The sequence below is a fragment of the Pecten maximus genome, chromosome 18 (assembly GCF_902652985.1).
Source record: "Pecten maximus chromosome 18, xPecMax1.1, whole genome shotgun sequence".
Lineage (NCBI taxonomy): Eukaryota > Metazoa > Mollusca > Bivalvia > Pectinida > Pectinidae > Pecten > Pecten maximus.
In genome coordinates, this window is record NC_047032.1 from 8,486,313 (window position 1) to 8,504,880 (window position 18,568).

The window sequence follows — 18,568 nt, forward strand, 5'->3', positions numbered from 1 at the left end:
TAATACATGTATGCTGTGCCCCACTGAATGTCGTAGGAGGCGACGCATTCAGGGGGGAACCGGACGCGGGTAATTGTAGTAAGCCTCATCCAATAAGGCGGAGGGCGGAAACTTTGAATATTAACTTTTGGGAATTAGCAATGTTCTTCATCTTTATGTAAGCGTATCGACAGTTGTGTCAATATAAATATAATCTGAAGCGAAGAGTTAGCGATAATTGGTGTAATTTAAGCGATAATTGGTGTAATTAAGCTGATTGAAGTATAATGATTTATTTCAAAATTTATCAAAATTATTAAGATTACGAAATTTATATTCAGAGGTACTTTAACCTAACATGTTGTGTCCAGAGGGCAGTATATGCGTAGACATGGCTACTACCTGTTGGCACGGATTTGGATTATGTAATTCACATGGTCCCTAGTATATATAGAAGCAAGAGAGGGAACAGAGAGCCTTTGGACCAAAGGCGACTGGTCCTCGGGACAATCCCGGCCAGTTGGCTGGGCGGCATAGCCATGAAACAGTCTCACTGGACATACATTGTAAATATGCACATGTATATATGAAGTTTGTATATAAATAAACATGAAAAAAACGATTCTACGGCGTCATCATTCAACTAATTCATCCTCTCATCATCGACATATACAATCAAACTAGTAACTGAGAATGTCCAAATCGCGATGATGCGGGTATATGTGGTAGAGGGTGACTGGTTTGTATCAATTTGTTTAAAAAAAAACGCATTATAATCTATGTATAATTAATTCAGTATACTATTGGCTTAAAAATTATATCGGGAAACATATGTTTTATCCTGTTCTTATGATTTTGTACTCATACTATCTCGCTATTTGTACTGTATACGTGTGACATCTGAAAATTGAAATCATATTTTGCTATTGGCATGTTATCGCGACGCGCATGCGTCGGTTTCAGGCATATGTGAATGAGTTTTCTAATAAAGATTATAATCTATAGAGTGACACTTTAGAGAAATGCTAAGTTTAGTTACAATTTTCTATGTACAATTTCAAAAATGTATGCCTCCGAATACTGTTCATTCTACATTTCTTCATTAATTATTCATAAAAATAATAACGACAAAAGTAATATTTTGTCAATTTCATTCCTTGATATAAGCCTTATTTTACAAAATTGTCAAAATGAAACTCAAATATTTAAAAAAAACTTGTAATGAGATTTAGGCGCGTCAGTTTTTAACTGAAAATTGCAAATAGTTTAGTCTCGTCTTCTCGATAACCGCTCCGGGGACGTAACACATGGTATACCGCCAAAATACACTGTAGCTACATTCGTGTATACATTCGGTCACCAATAACTTTTTAGTGCAAGTGTTGAAAGGTATCAATACATCAATTATGATTGTACAAGGGTGCTGATATTTGTCAATAGAGTCCCTCTGGAGTAAGACTACCCCTTCCTTGAGTAAAGCTATCAAAAAAAATATGGATTTTTTTTTCTTTTTAAATGTTTTTTTCTTTTCTTTTTGGACTTAGAATATAAGTGTTGGAAGGCATAGTAATACATGGTATTAGGGTCCCTGTGTGGGTTAACTGAAAGATGTTTTTTTTTCGAAAAAAAGAACAACCAAATTTTAAAAGTTTTTTTGTGCATGTGTTAAAAGCTATTTACACTTCACTTTATAATTGAACTAGGGTGCTTGTATTTTGTAAAGAGTCCCTCTTGAGTTACACTATCCCTTCTGAAAAAAACAATGAGAAAATGCTCATATTAGACAAGGTCCAAAAGCAATAGGACGTTAAACAAAATAAACCAAACCAAACCAAACCAAAAGCAATTATTTAATATATATTAATTCAATTCACAACAATTTGCGAAACCATATTATTTAATGTATTTTAATTATTTATTGACAAACATTTGCGAGACGAGCTATGCTGTTCTCCAACAACTCTTGTTGTAGTTAGTATTTTCTGATCAACGGCTGTAAATTACATGGGCGGGCTATTTCAACTCAATTCCTCCTTTTTTCACGGAGACCAACTACGAATCCTCTACTCCGGGATGTTTGGTTTGGTTTATTTTGTTTAACGTCCTATTAACAGCTTAGGTCGTTATTATATCACGGTCTAATTCAACACACGGACACACATTTTTCAAATTGAAATTAAAACTACGTAAAAATGTCATTTTAATTTATCATTGGATGACTGTGAATTAGAGGTAGGTTTATCATAAATACATACAAAGCTCGATAAATGCCGCATAAATGAAATCCAAACTTTTACAAGTACAAGTTTTTAAAATAACTAACAAGGAAGGGTCGTTAGGTGTACATAGTATTAACACGAATGTATTTGTAATTAATATACTAGTACCGTAGATGCAATCGGAATGTGGATAAGTTTATGTGCTAATCTATATGCATTTATATCTGGATCTAAAGATTTGGTTTGGTTTGGTTTATTTTGTTTAACGTCCTATTAACAGCTAAGGTCATTTAAGGACGGCCTCCCGTGCGTGCGTATGTGTTTTGGGAGGCTGCGGTATGTTCGTGATAAGTCTCCTTGTGATAGGCCGGAACTTTTGCCGATTTAAATTGTTACCTCACTGAAGCATACTGCCGAAGATACCCAGCAGCACACCCCACCCGGTCACATCATACTGACAACGGGCGAACCAGTCGTTCCACTCCAAATATGCTGAGCGCTAAGCAGGAGTAGCAACTACCATTTTTAAAGACTCTGGTATGTCTCGGCCAGGGGACAGAACCCAAAGCCTTCCTCACTGGGGCGAACGCTCAACTAAAGGCCAAAAGTGAGGCATTGTCAAGGGAGACATTAGGAAGAAGAAAGTTGTTCAGAAAGAAGAGAAAAGATATGATCCCAAATTTAGTCGCCTCTTACGATCATGCAATGGGGGCAGCAAGTAAAATTCTTACGCCTTACCTGCAGGGCAGTGGATCTAGATCTAAAGATACTATAGGGACCGTAATTTGTTTAAGTTACGCTCATCATATGCAGTTATTTGTTCCATGTTAGTTACCCGCATATTCCTAGACTTGCCAAACCTTGTGATGTCAAAAATAGCTTAATAACACCAATATACGTCTACTCATCGCTTCAGATTACATTTATATTGAAATATTTACATTTTCACTTCGCTCCGCCTCAATGAACATAGTAAACTCAGATCACTTCATTTCCCGTTGAAGATTTTGGGTCGCGTGCTTCTGTTCTGAGAGACGAATCACATTCTTGCCGGCGTGTGAATACATTCACTGAGTTTACAATGGCGATCGAGTTCTGTACCGCCTCAGACTTTAATACACTTTCACTTTGTGAATTGTGTAACATTGTTATAAACATATATGAACACAAATGGAATAGCCGCTTTATGTGCTAATAAAAACGCGAGTATAATGCAGACAGTTTAGAAAACCGGATCTGACAGAACACCGACACTCTCGATAGCACCGAGCTCATGACCTACGTAGCGCAGTAGGTCTAACGTTACCTGTATCTCGAATGTCATGCTTAATACCATTTCAGTGGTCACAGAAAATAAACCTCAATTTAAACACTATTTAACAACACAAAACAGACTGGCAGCAGAAGTATGCTATATCGAGAACAGGGACACATTATTGTCGTAATTTGACTCAATCTAAACATATGGAGGACACAAGTTTCCGGCCGTCGAATACCGCCAATTTTCAAATCAATGTTTCTTTACTTATTATTATCAGAATTTACATCCCAAAACTCCAGTGCGACAATGAAATCCAATATTTCAAGAACACCTTGTACATCACCAGCTAACCTGCGACTAAAATTCCCATTGTTACACTTTTTAACGAGCTCTGAATATTCCGGCCATTAGACTGCATCACATCATTTTTTTAACCGAGTCCCTGTGTCTCGAGTGACCAAATCACACACATACTATACTGTCAACACTGCACTTCAAATTCGTATTTATATAGGTATTACTAAGTTTTCATTATACAATATCAAATATTTATTATAAATGAATATTTCACCTTGAAAATATCACATCTATGTGTATTAACATCGTAATAATCAAAACGTGTATGGCACTATATTTTGTGTTGCCTTGGCGACGAGAATAGTAGACTGTCTGCTGTTCTACAACTGTGCACACATGTACGATAAGTATAACAATGTTACAAAGTGACGCACTTACGTCACACTGTTGCGACCGAATTTTGCAATCTGGTGGCGAAGTTTTAAATTTGGTTAACGTAAATATAAGGATTGATTGTCAATTTTGTTGCTTGCATTTACTGATGAAGGGAAGTGAACCTCGTGCAAATGGTACATGAACTGCTTCGCAGTTCGCAGTTCACTTCATTTGCACGAGGTTCACTTCCCTTCATCAGTCCATGCAAGCAACAAAATTGACAATCAATCCTTAAACAATTGATACGCTTACCCAGCTACCCTGCAGGTAGGGCGTAAGAATTGTACCTGCTGCCCCCATTTCATGATCGTATCAGACAACTGAATTTGGGATCTTATCTTTTCTCTTCTTTCTTACAAACTTTCTTCGGTAATGTCAAGCTGGCCCGCGATAGTAGCCCGCAATAAACTTATCGACTAGTTCAGCCTTTCCGAAATTACCGGAAGTTACTGAAACCGCGTGGTTTGGAACTGACATCAATAGTGCATCTCTTAGAGGTTAAGTATAACATGTATTTTCTTCAATATGTCTGGGAATTTGAAGTTGATCATGTCTCTTGGCGGCGATGGCCCTAGGAAAGATACCTTTTCATGTGGACGGTCGACTGAACAGTCGAATGTCCATCTGAAAAAGAAATTTACCAGAATAGCCATTGCGGGATCAAGTCACATTACCCGTATGGTAAAGGACGAATTCGTCCATGGCACCACTATTATCAAATTGATTGGAAAGGGTGGTGCCAAGGTGAATGATTTACAGGCATGGACTGGACAGCTGTTGAGGTTCATGCCGGATGGGAACGACCTCGATAGAATTGGTTTGGTTTATTTTGTTAAACGTCCTATTAACAGCTAAGGTCATTTAAGGACGGCCTCCCGTGCGTGCGACATGCATGTGTGTGATGAGTGTGTATGTGTGTTTTGGGAGGCTGCGGTATGTTCGTGTTAAGTCTCCTTGTGATAGGCCGGAACTTTTGCCGATTTATAGTGCTACCTCACTGAAGCATACTGCCGCAGACACCCCACCCGGTCACATTATACTGACAACGGGCGAACCAGTCGTCCCACTCCAAATATGCTGAGCGCTAAGCAAGAGTAGCAACTACCATTTTTAAAGACTCTGGTATGTCTCGGCCAGGGGACAGAACCCAAAGCCTTCCTCACAGGGGCGAACGCCCAACTAAATGCCAAAAGTGAGGCATTGTCAAGGGAGACATTAGAAAGAAGAAAGTTGATAAGAAAGAAGAGAAAAGATAAGATCCCAAGTTCAGTCGCCTCTTACGATCATGCAATGGGGGCAGCAGGTACAATTCTTACGCCCTACCTGCAGGACAGGACCTCGATAGAAAGGATTCGGCTGACCGCGTGGCAGACGAACTGCTCAATGCTTGTCGTTCCCTGTTAGCTTCAATGCCTCTCCTGACCATAAGCATTGGGTCTCAATTAATTCGCCATCGGACACGGACTATTTCTCCAGACATTTACGAGCTGAAGAGAATATCCCTGAACGAAAAGCTGGAATTCCGAACAGAACATGAATGTACTCGGATTTCAGTATGGCGACATAAGCAAATACCAGTCTCCTGCTATGTGGATGACGGTGTTCATCTAAATGACAGAGGCAATAGGAGGTTCTACATTTCTGTACGGGGGGCAGTTATGAAGTTCCTTTCCTAATTTCCCCAGAAAGAGGACAAATACACAGATCAACAATGAATGCAAACCAGATCTGTGCAGTCACATTATGCTTCCATAGTTATATCTGGGCAGTCACTAGCCAGGGGACAGAACCCAAAGCCTTCCTCACAGGGGCGAACGCCCAACTAAATGCCAAAAGTGAGGCATTGTCAAGGGAGACATTAGAAAGAAGAAAGTTGATAAGAAAGAAGAGAAAAGATAAGATCCCAAGTTCAGTCGCCTCTTACGATCATGCAATGGGGGCAGCAGGTACAATTCTTACGCCCTACCTGCAGGACAGGACCTCGATAGAAAGGATTCGGCTGACCGCGTGGCAGACGAACTGCTCAATGCTTGTCGTTCCCTGTTAGCTTCAATGCCTCTCCTGACCATAAGCATTGGGTCTCAATTAATTCGCCATCGGACACGGAATATTTCTCCAGACATTTACGAGCTGAAGAGAATATCCCTGAACGAAAAGCTGGAATTCCGAACAGAACATGAATGTACTCGGATTTCAGTATGGCGACATAAGCAAATACCAGTCTCCTGCTATGTGGATGACGGTGTTCATCTAAATGACAGAGGCAATAGGAGGTTCTACATTTCTGTACGGGGGGCAGTTATGAAGTTCCTTTCCTAATTTCCCCAGAAAGAGGACAAATACACAGATAAACAATGAATGCAAACCAGATCTGTGCAGTCACATTATGCTTCCATAGTTATATCTGGGCAGTCACTAGCCCGAGTTTTCTCTGGCCCTGTCACCATGTCTGGTGTAGGGCCAGAGCGCACTACTATATGAAAACGTGGAATTATCCGACACCGTTTGGTGTCGCTAAGAATCTGGTGTAAATACAATAAAATCGGGAGTGACATAACACCTACCTTACATATATGGATAAATGATATATTTATTTACCCCAAAACACCCATTTAGTCCCATCTAGGTGTTTTATTCCATCCGTATAGACCCTCGCTTTACTCTAGTCAAAATTTCATACTTGACTCGATGCCATATTGCTAACTATGTAGGTCGCGGTCGGCCTAATTACCCTAATCAGTGCGCGATGGAGCGAAAACGAAAAAATACAACATTTATTTGTATATATATTTTACCCCTTATAATTTATAAATAATGAATTTTTGGATTAAATATAACAGGTTTTGGGAAATAATAAGCTTAGTTTTCTAAATTTAAACTATGCAAGAAGAAAAACACAATAAATCATATGTGGTCTTTTCGGACCATTGCGTTCCGATTCGGGTGGTTAGTCGTACTGTCACTTACAAAATGGCAGGTCAACAGCGTGAAATTTTGACTAGCGTAAAGCAAGGGTCTGTACTGACGGAATAAAACACCTAGGTGACTAAATGGGTGTTCTGGGGTAAATAAATATCTCATTTATCCATATATGTAAGGTAGGTGTTATGTCACTCCCGATTTTATTGTATTTACACCAGATTCTTAGCGACACCAAACGGTGTCGGATAATTCCACGTTTTCATATAGTAGTGCGCTCTGGCCCTACACCAGACATGGTGACAGGGCCAGAGAAAACTCGGGCTAGGCAGTCACATTATGTTATTTTATAGTTATGTTCCCATATTGTCATTAACATTCACCACAATATGGTCATTAATACCTTTGCCAGAATGAAAGAGACAATGTAGGATTTTGTTGACTTCAATGAATTAAGTGCTCATTATTACTACCATTTTTAAAGACTGGTATGTCTCGGCTTGGGACAGAACCCAAAACCTTCCTCACAGCGGCGAACGCTCAACTAAAGGCCAAAAGTGAGGCATTGTCAAGTGAGACATTAGGAAGAAGAAAGTTGTTAAGAAGAGAAAAGATAAGATCCCAAATTTAGTCGCCTCTTACGATCATGCAATGGGGGCAGCAGGCACTCGGAACACCTCGGCCGATTCTCTACGGTCATCTAACCTCGGATGTATCACGGTATTTGATATGTATAAACGCCGTGCATTTGTGATGCGGTCGCCGTATCACTCATTATGGATGAGTCTCCGCTGTGCATATAGATCTCCAAAATGGCGTCATTCGAACAGTGTTTAAGTATTTTCTCGATAATTGTCCTTTATTTAAAGAAAACAATATCACTTTGAAGGAGAAACAGATTGAAACGTTGCGAGCATTATACGAAGATCATGACTGTGTATCGGTACTACCCACAGGCTACGGCAAAAGTGTGATATTTCAGCTGTTACCGTGGTTTTGTCAGCTGAAAATGGAGAAACGGAAACCAATGAGCGTGATAGTCGTGTCCCCGCTGAATTCCCTAATCCAGGACCAAGTCATTACAATGAGGAAGAAGGGATTTACTGCTTGCAGTTTGAACTTCACTGGTATGTGTCAGTTATATTGTATGCTTTATGTATTGTATGTTTGGATCCCCTCATGTCTGTTATAGATCTGGTCAAAGTATGGAAAGAAATCGTTAACGTTGTAGGTTTAAATTTGTAACACCGGGGAATCGATCATACATCTTCAGATACATTTTACGATGTAAGTAAAAGCACATAATTAAGACAGCCAACCATAAATTTTTTTTATAATAGTCATTTAAAACACAAAAACAGGTGCACGTGTGACTGTCACAATTGCTACTACAAATGTTTGAAATACATATCAGCCCTTTCATACACATGATACAGTGATAAGTTATGTCCCTGTGTCCAGTTTAGCCCCTCCCACTGATGGTCTGGCTTTGTTGGTTTGGCTAGATATGTATCTCTGTTAAGTAGAATGCTTAAATTGTCAATTTCATTCGTATTTAAAAACAACCAAATTTAAAATGTCATGTACCAAAATGCAAGATGAATATTGAATAATACTCTTTCCCGTAACATGTATGGTACCTTTCATTTTTCATTGCTTTGACAATTGTTATCAGCTCACCAGTACTTTTTCCTTTTTAAAATTTACATAACCCAAACCAACTGAAACCACCAGTACTGTAGGCATGACATAACCTATTGTTCTGACTAGTGTGAAATCAGCCTGAATAACCCATCTCTGTTTCACATTTCACAGGTACTCATGGCTCAACTTATACAGATGCGATTGCGAGAACGATGAGGAACAGGATCATGAATATGTTGAAATTGATGTTCCATTTGAGCAACTGGAGAGAGGAGACTTTTGCATAATTTATTGTCATCCAGAGTCGACTTCTTAGGTCTCAACTGTACCAAGAGATCATTTGTGCAGTAGTCATAGATGAAGTCCATAAGGTTTCAGAATGGTATGTATAAATACACATTTGCAAAAAAAAATTAAATCAGCATTAGGGCAATGTTGCAAAATAAAATGAGGTAGAATTCATATTTTAGAGTATAATCAGTCCTTATTCAAAAAGAAATCAAGTTGCAATAACCAGTCTGTGCCTTCAACAATATATTTTTAAGAAAATGGTAAATTTTGATAATTTGTATTATAATTAAAATTGTTATAATTTCATTGGTGTCGGATTGAATTAAAACTTTGCAGGGTTATTGATATCATCACATTAATGAATATCTAATCATAGCCCGTTTTTGGGAAATTTATCGACAAAGCATGCGCAGGAAAGAGGCGACAAACAATTAGAATTAATCTTGTTCTATATTTGTTAATGTCAACCGCAATTAATCTTTTTTTTCCTTTTTTTTTGAAGGGGAGAAGAATTCCGTCCTGCATTCCAGAAGCTTGGGGAGTTAATGTTCATTCTAGAGAAAGCTTTGCATTTAATTCTCACAGCAACTGCTACACCGAAATCAATTTGCAAGTCTATCTAAACAGCTGAATTTGAAAAATCCACTTGTTATCAGTGAGAATGTGGACCGTCCAAAGATATTTATAGACATTAGAACCAGATTGCCAAACTTTCATAAATTTGACAAATTTGATGACTTGATACAACCAGTGGCAACAGAATTGCTGGAAAAAGGAGTTCATTTTCCAGTAACCATAATGTATGTGGAAAGTTTGGAAGCATTGTCCTATTTTTATCAGTTTCTTTCGTATAAACTTAAGGGTGCCAGCTATGATGGTGAGGAAATTCCACAGAATAGAATATATGCCCAATACCACAAAGTTTCTGCAGAGTCCATGAAGAAAATCACTATTCAAGAACTGACTAAAGAAACCCCTAAAGTCAGATTAGTTTTGGCAACTGTTGCACTGGGAATGGGGCTTAATGCTCCAAGTGTTTCATGTATCATTCATTGCAGGTCCCCAACAACCCTGGAGAAATACCTACAAGAAATCGGTCGTGCTGGACGTGTTGGACAACCGTCAGTGGCAATTCTTTACTACAACAAAAATTATATTGCAAAAAACAGAATCGGTATGACGGAAGAAATGAGAAAGTTTTGTGAAAGTGAAACATGTTATATAATTATTCTTGTGAATTACTTTGGATTTGAAAGTGTTGTTTTTTCAGGACCAAAGGAACATTGTTGCTCCATTTGTGGCAGAAAATGACTCGTCGTTACTGACTGTATATATGATTTCTCCCGTCAAGTGTAATTTTAAGCAACTCGCTGCATCTAGTGACATACACATCATTCTTGTGGATTCTGTTGCTGTATAAAGAAGATTCTTAAGACCATTGTTCACAGGGATTATATTTAATGCCAGGTATACTGACACACTCACTATGTCATGATCACTTTTGCAGAGATTATTTCCTGTGAGAAACCATTCAATAACACTGTCACAATAACACCAGTTTCATTTGTTTGATCTGATGGATATAAACTGCCCGATCACCAATTGTTAGGAGATCTGGAATCACTGAATTTTGTTTGTGGTCAAGATACTTCAGTTATTACACATTTCAATTTAAATTCACTTTAGATTCTTTTACTCTGTACAGTAGACATACCAAACAAATACCTGAATATCTTTTATGGGCAGGAAACATTGTTTATTCACCCCAATAGAGCTGAATTTACACATTGTTTGGAATGAACTTATTTTCATAAAATGATAATGTTTCAGTTGTGGCTAAACTTTTTTACTCAAATTTGGCTAAAATTTTAACTTGGGGGCACCGGTAGGGGACATGTATTGGTCTAGCAATACTCACAGAATGCTTGTTTTATTTAGCTTGGTATTTACCCATGTATGACTAATTATTATGTAAAATCATTCTGTCATATTTATGTTTTGACATCTTGCAATTGCATGTCCTTTGAAAAGGGCAAGAATACAGAATCACTGGCAATCTGAAAATGGTGGGTTTTTTGTTTTTGTTTTTAAATAATTGATTATTAAAATTTATAATCAATCATTAACCTTTGTAATTGATTTAAAACAATTTTGAAACAATTTATATTAACTTATATTAAACACGCTTGTTGGCCTGGATGGAAGCGCACGAAAGGTCTTACTGTGGGAGGAAACCATTATAGTACCTGAAGAAAACCCATGTGGTCGGACAGGTGACCTCATACCTTTCCACATCCGATAGGGGGAATCGAACCCCGGCCGCCTAGGTGAAAGGCAAGTGCATGTGTTACCAATGTGCCACCTGAACACCCCCCCATTGGTTCAGCAGGATTAACTTATTGATTATAATCAATAATCATACCAACACTAATGATTGGTGAAACTCAGTGTGATATAAATGGCTAACAACAATACAAAAGAATATGTGGACAGGAGACTCTTGTCTACTACCTGATACAGACAACTCAATTGCACCAATGCAACATCGTTACACAAAAGTTATTATAACTTAATAAGGAAAAATCAGACTATAGTTAAAATTTTTGTCACTTATTTATTGCTAATGAGTCCACATATGACAATTTATTTGATTACTGTGTATATAGTATCATTGGTGGCATTTGATAATGATTTCCTAGATCAACAGTATTCAGGCAGTTACATAATGCAAACAGTTGATATTTTGAACAATTAATTACTTTGAATTAATTGAATGATAATGAAATCCCTGTGAATATTTAGGATTCTTCATTGTCAAGCTATATGGAGCTATATATATGTGTGTGTATATATATATATACAGTTGTCGTGTTGAATTTATATTTTTAAACTATATATAGTTATATATATAGCAGACATTTAACAAGGATCTACTTAAAATACATTTACATCTATATGAATTAAAATATTGCAATTAAAACAATTTATTATCAGAAAAGTTAAGTACATGTATTGAAATAGATACATTGAACAAGCTTAAGCGATGACTCTCAGATTCTCACTTGCTGGTACCTGTATATACATCTTACTTGGCATCAGATTGCACAAGATATATCAAGGAACTTTAAACTAGCAGGGATTCGACTGCGTCTGATACAAAAAGTAATTTCTGTTGAAATTGGGGCATACGATGAAGTCAATTGTATTTATATTAATTGAACAAGCAATGAGGTGAGTATTTATATATATTGATCAACATATTCAAAGACAGAAACTATATACAGCTCCAAATATACTTTTTGAATAAAAACAAGATGTACATGGGCCTTAATGTTCACCTGAGGTGTTAAATGTCTTTGATTTTAGCATATTTAACCCCTATGACCTACAAATGAAGGTCAAGGTCGTTCATTTAAACAAATTTTGTAACACTACATCCTAGCATGCATTAGGGCCATCTGGACAACTTTGCTATTGAGAAATTGTTCACACTTTCACAATGTGCCACACCACATTCATTACATCAAGAATTGAAACCGGAAGTCAGCAGTACTACTATAATATTAGTGTTACCAAAAATGAAACCTAGTGTGGCAGATCATATCATCCATCTTGCTATATATCAAGCTTAAGCTAGTCAATAGATATATATACTGTAATTCACACACACACACACACACACACACACACACACATATATATATATATGTCCAGTATGTAAACAAGATATATGGTAGAATACATAAAAGTGTTTCTTAGGGTCACACATAAGTAATGTGGATTCAACCAAATGTATATTATACATGTCATGTATTAATATTTATACCTTACAGGGTATTTGGTTCCCACCTACATCAATCAGGTGTTACAAGAGTATATTTTTATACCGGTAATATATTCTCTTCACAGGCCTATGCTATACATTGATACAAAATACAGTTTGGTCATCTGTATGTGAAATGATCATTAATATGGCACTATATGTACTAAATTTCAGCATATGCCGAGATTTATACAGAAACTTAATTACCTGGTTGGCGGGTAGATCCTCACCTACACCGAGTTCTTAGTAAATCACCAATATATATGCACACAGAAGCACAAATACATAAGACTAGTCATCTATATATACACATGTAAATGTGTTTTGATATATCGAGAATGTAACCTGTATGGGTGACGAGTGTGTCGCACGTACAACTGGTTTTTAACCTTTTTTTTTATAGTATTCTCGCATACTTTTGTACCCACCTATAGGTTATATGTGGATATGTGCATTATTTGCAGATTACTATCGGGGTGTTGGGTATTTCCCACCTACACCATAGATATCCACTATAAACTGGCATATAAAAACATGTAAAAGTAAATTTAAAATATATACATGTAATAGGTACTAATACAATTGATTACAATCATGTAGACATCTCATAATTGTTGTGAAGGTAAGTAATTAATGAAACAATAGTTGCACTAGTACTGTTACACTGATCATGATGTATATTGGAAGGTATGCGGTTATAGTGAGTAAGCAATATGGTTGTAAGGGTGGCGGGTAGACCCACTGGTAACTTCACGGAACCCCAAACAGAACCTGGGTTGTACTATTGACTCTAGTGTGGAGTCCTATTACACCTACACCTACCATAATTTACTTATAAGTCACAGTCTTCCCTTGAACTCACACCTTCCATTCAAGAACTGACTAAAGACACCCCTAAACATTCTCTTCACATATACAGATGTACAACTTATCAAACTTCATTGTCAGAGTTGTCATCAGCAGGAATAGAAATTCCTTTTCTCAGTCTTTCAACTTTCTTTTAGATAGTTTTCTTTTGTAGCCTTGGACTTTATCAAACAGTGAGCCCTCCGGTTTTCTTGTAGTCAAAGCATGCACGTCGTATTGGGCAAAACACTTTTCACGGGTGTTTTATCCATGGACGCAGCCATGTTTACCCCTCCCCCTCCCGCTCCGCATCCGGGAACTTGAAAGTAGTTCCAATATGGCGACGACCGTGATACATCCGAGGTTAGATGACCGTAGAGAATCGGCAGAGGTGTTCCGAGTGGGGCAGCAGGTACAATTCTTACGCCCTACCTGCAGGGCCCATGTATTCTGGTTGACTTTCTCAAACTTCTCTGGCAAGCTGATGTCTCATATATTTTGACAAATTGTTTTGAACAGGAAGTCTTCTATCAAAAAGAATTCCTTTGGCAATTTCACACAGGTAAACCCCACAACTGCTGCCATCAGTTTGTTTGGGGAAATATTTGTTTTCACAGTAATAACAAATTTTCCAGTCCGAAACAGCTTTGTTTCCCAGTATGAACAAGTATATCATATGGTACATATCGCAATACTTGGGAAATTATAATACTTGTTCTATTTCCTTGCGGGTCACAATAGTACACAATCGTGTTTCCAAAGTCAATAATTATTAATACTCAATGACTGTTTTCAATATTAACAGGTACGAAAACCTTTGTAAATATGGCCAATGAAACTTTTTTGTTCTCTGTCTCAAAAAATGTCCATTTGGGTTTGGTTAAGCTGCCAGACATGAATAGGCGATGACTAACCCATCCACTATCAATAAAGTGTATGTTGTTAGAAGCATGACTTAATAATATCTTCATATATAAATTGATGTCATTACCTGACCACCAGTAACTTGGTCTGCACAAGTTTTTTAAAAGCTCTTCAGCTGAAGGTGAATAGGAATGCAACATTTTAATTCCGGTACAGGTATGTTTTTTAACAACTTCATGAAATTGCTTGGATGAATGGAGTTTTGCAAATATAATATATTTGTTTTTTAGTAAAAAAAACAGTAACATATCATCATATACAATAGCTTCTTTTCCATCATTTGTTGAAAAAAGGTTGTTGCCCGACCTTTTCAAACAAACATATTCATGTCCTGTCCTTGCTAAAATAGAGGATATTCCATAAGATTTGCCTATTAATGGTACAGTTGTAGGTAGCTCTTTTGTTAGGTCCAAATTCAGTAAATCTGACACTTTGACATTATAATCGGTATGCAAAAATACTACGAGTGTATGTGGTAAAGAGGTTATATACATAATGTTACCTGGCTGCTGACAATTGCATATGGTTGATTTATTACTTGTGGCTGCTGACTTAATAAGAATACTGACAAATGTTGGATCACATTGTGCCATTGAATGTAAACCAATAGTTTGTGATTTTTTTTACCTGCAGTGCATTACATCTGCTGCATTTTTTAACAAGTTCAAAAATTATTTTGAAGAACTCTGCCCCAAGACATGACAAGTCTGATATGAAATTCATATTGAGAAGATAGTCGAGCATATGCATTACAAAATCTTCACATGCCATTGAACCTGAATCAGTATTTTTTTCAACAGCATACCTGAACAATTCTGAATTTTTTTTCCCATTGTTATCCTTCAGGCCTTGCAAAATTTGCCTTTTGATAATAGAAATTTTGTTGCTTCTGTTGTCAGAATACACCATCTTCATTCCCTTTGTCGGAGATAAACATTGAAGCAGAGGTTCAACATATATGGGCAACTTCTGATTTTTCAGGTCATAAAATAGCATATAACATGATTTTTCAACCTCTCGAATACTACCATTTGACATAGATAAATCATTCGTTTTTACAAAACTACAGTCTTAATCCAGGACGTAGCTTGTATAGTGACCATAATTATATGACCTGCCATGGTGACAAATCACACTTTTGAGATTATACTCAGTCAACATATTATCTTTCACCATATCACTTAAATCTATATTTTTGTCAACAGCAACTTCTGTATCTATCTTACTGGCACATCCTGATTGTTTGTTGTATTTATAGCGCTTCAGTGTAATTACTAGCGTCTTGGGTATTGTTGTCAAAACTTCTGACAGAAATAATTCATTATTACATACTGGGCAATAACCAACAATAGATGTCTGGAAGTATTCTTCAATAAAGGAAGCAATTGATGAAACTTTGTTATCTGGAGTATGTAGCTCTATTTCATGTATATGTTCCTCATTTTTAATAGTTGAGGTTTGGCAATGTTTACATACAAACTCCTGTTTAATTATCAACTTTTCATTAATAATCTTGGATATTTTAGATATAACATCTGTATAGAACTCATTGACATCTTGTTGCCTCGACAATCCTTTAAATGTTTTATCAAATTCAGACACTTTTTGTAGTGCTGAAAAAATCTTATCTCTTGGCACATCTTTACCACTGTTATCTAAATTGGCCATGAACTCAAGTATATCAATGATGCTTCTGAAAATTATATTCAGTGTAACGACCTGGTTGAATATTTTCCACACAATCATGTATGTCTTTAACATTAACATTGCTGCCATCTGTTGTATAAAAAGTATTAATTTATGTAACAGCCGTTCTATATAATAAATCATTACCCTGCAGGTAGGGCGGAAGAATTGTACCTGCTGCCCCCATTGCATGATCGTAAGAGGCGACTAAATTTGGGATCTTATCTTATCTTTTCTCTTCTTTCTTTACAGCTTTATTCTTCCTAACGTCTCCCTTGACACTGCCTCACTTTTGGCCTTTAGTTGAGCGTTCGCCCCTGTGAGGAAGGCTTTGGGTTCTGTCCCCTGGCCGAGACATACCAGTCTTTAAAAATGGTAGTTGCTGCTCCTGCTTAGCGCTCAGCATACAAGGAGTTGGACGACTGGTTCGCCCATTGTGAGTATAATGTGACCGGGTGGGGTGTCCTGCTGAGCGTCTTCGGCAGTATGCTTCAGTGAGGTAGCACTATAAATCGGCAAAAGTTCCGGCCTATTACAAGGAGAATTAACACGAACATACCGCAGCCTCCCAAAACACGCATACGCACTCAACACACGCATGCATGTCGCACGCACGGGAGGCCGTCCTTAAATGACTTAGCTGTTAATAGGACGTTAAACAAAATAAACCAAACCAAACCAAACCCAAAACACACATACGCACTCACAACACGCATGCATGTCGCACGCACGGAAGGCCGTCCTTAAATGACCTTAGCTGTTAATAGGACGTTAAACAAAATAAACCAAACCAAACCAAACTCTCGCCAATGGTTGCAGATTGTAGGGTTACACAGATATCATGCAGTATCTCCTCTGCTTCCTCAATAGTTCAATAACAAACTTATCAAGTGAAGACCAAATTTCATATTTTTTTTGTAATGAACATTGCAAAATCTTTTTACTTTGTTCTTGAAATGACTAGCACACAAGTGAACTATAGTTTTTTTTAACAAGTTTCTGCAATTTTATCATTGAATAATTGCAAAGATCTCTCCAAAAAGTCCTGCAAGATTTCAGTATTGAACACTCTGAGAGCTGAAATAATGAATACCCATGCTTCATCACTTACAATCAATTTTGGTTGAGAAATACTGCTGTGACCAAACTGGTTTTTTTTCTGCATGTTGAAAAGATGTCAACCAATCCAATATTATGGGAAGGCTTTGATTTTCACTAATCATTGAAGTAAGCGGAATGCCCATTTTTCCATTTACTTGATTTTTTATTGCAAGTTCATAGTATAAATATCTTTTGCCATCTTCATTTTTTCTTACCACACTTCCAGTAGCATCCCAATATAAAGGATACTCTTTTGCCAACTTGTGATAGATAATTAGACCTTCCTCTGACCAATATAAAATGTAATTGGGTTTTGCACTAATCTTTTGAATGAAGGCGCTTCCTGATTTTGCCATATCTTCCATCTGATGCATCATACTGAGAAGCACATTTTGATCTAATCTACCTACTTGCCTGCTCTCAGTAGCAATTTGCCTAAAAAACATGAGTGTCCTTTCCAAACCCATCATTATTTCCCGAAATTATTTGTTCAGAGTCAGTCTGCATACTTCTTTTCAGGTACTCATTCAGAGGTTTTTCACCTCTTTTGAATATATCTTTGAGGGCCTTTCTTTCACTACCTGTGATGGGTCTAGAATTTTGCTCACTGATATTATGCTTGATGTTATTTTTGTAATTTACATGTACATGCCCAAGTTCATACATTTTCAATTCACTTTTACATGATAATCTGCAAATTTGCATTCCCCTGATGCTTTAAAAAAAGGGGGCATTGACTTTCTTGCATCTCTTTTTTGCATTGCTTATCTGATGTCTGTCAAAGATAAAAACACTGTTTATTTGATTGTTTAAAACCATTAATAAATATTTCCTGTCGTTTCCCCTTTTGATATTTACGCCCATTATGGATTGAGCGTAAATAAACCAAGTCATCATTTTTTAGACTGAAGAAGGTGTTCTCTGGCAATTCCTGAGTAAAATACTTATCAGGTAATTTGATTTTTAATATTTCTTCAATTATTTCTTTATCTAGATTACTTTCATTAGTGTAACTATTATCCATTTTAGATTCATCAGGGTCATGAATATTACAATTAGTGGGAGTGTCTTTTGAAGAATCAACCGAGATATTCTCTTTACATTCACTTTCTTGTTCAGAATCTGGACTATTACACATGTCAT

The 18,568-nt window shown here is 37.0% G+C and overlaps 1 long non-coding RNA gene across 1 annotated transcript; it reads left to right on the plus strand.

The window, feature by feature from the left end:
- The first annotated feature begins 7,784 nt into the window (after positions 1–7,784).
- Positions 7,785–9,653, plus strand: LOC117316899. The gene is made up of 3 exons (XR_004530033.1): positions 7,785–8,237; positions 8,926–9,136; positions 9,548–9,653. It is a non-coding gene; the product is annotated as an uncharacterized LOC117316899 (long non-coding RNA).
- Positions 9,654–18,568: the final 8,915 nt, after the last annotated feature.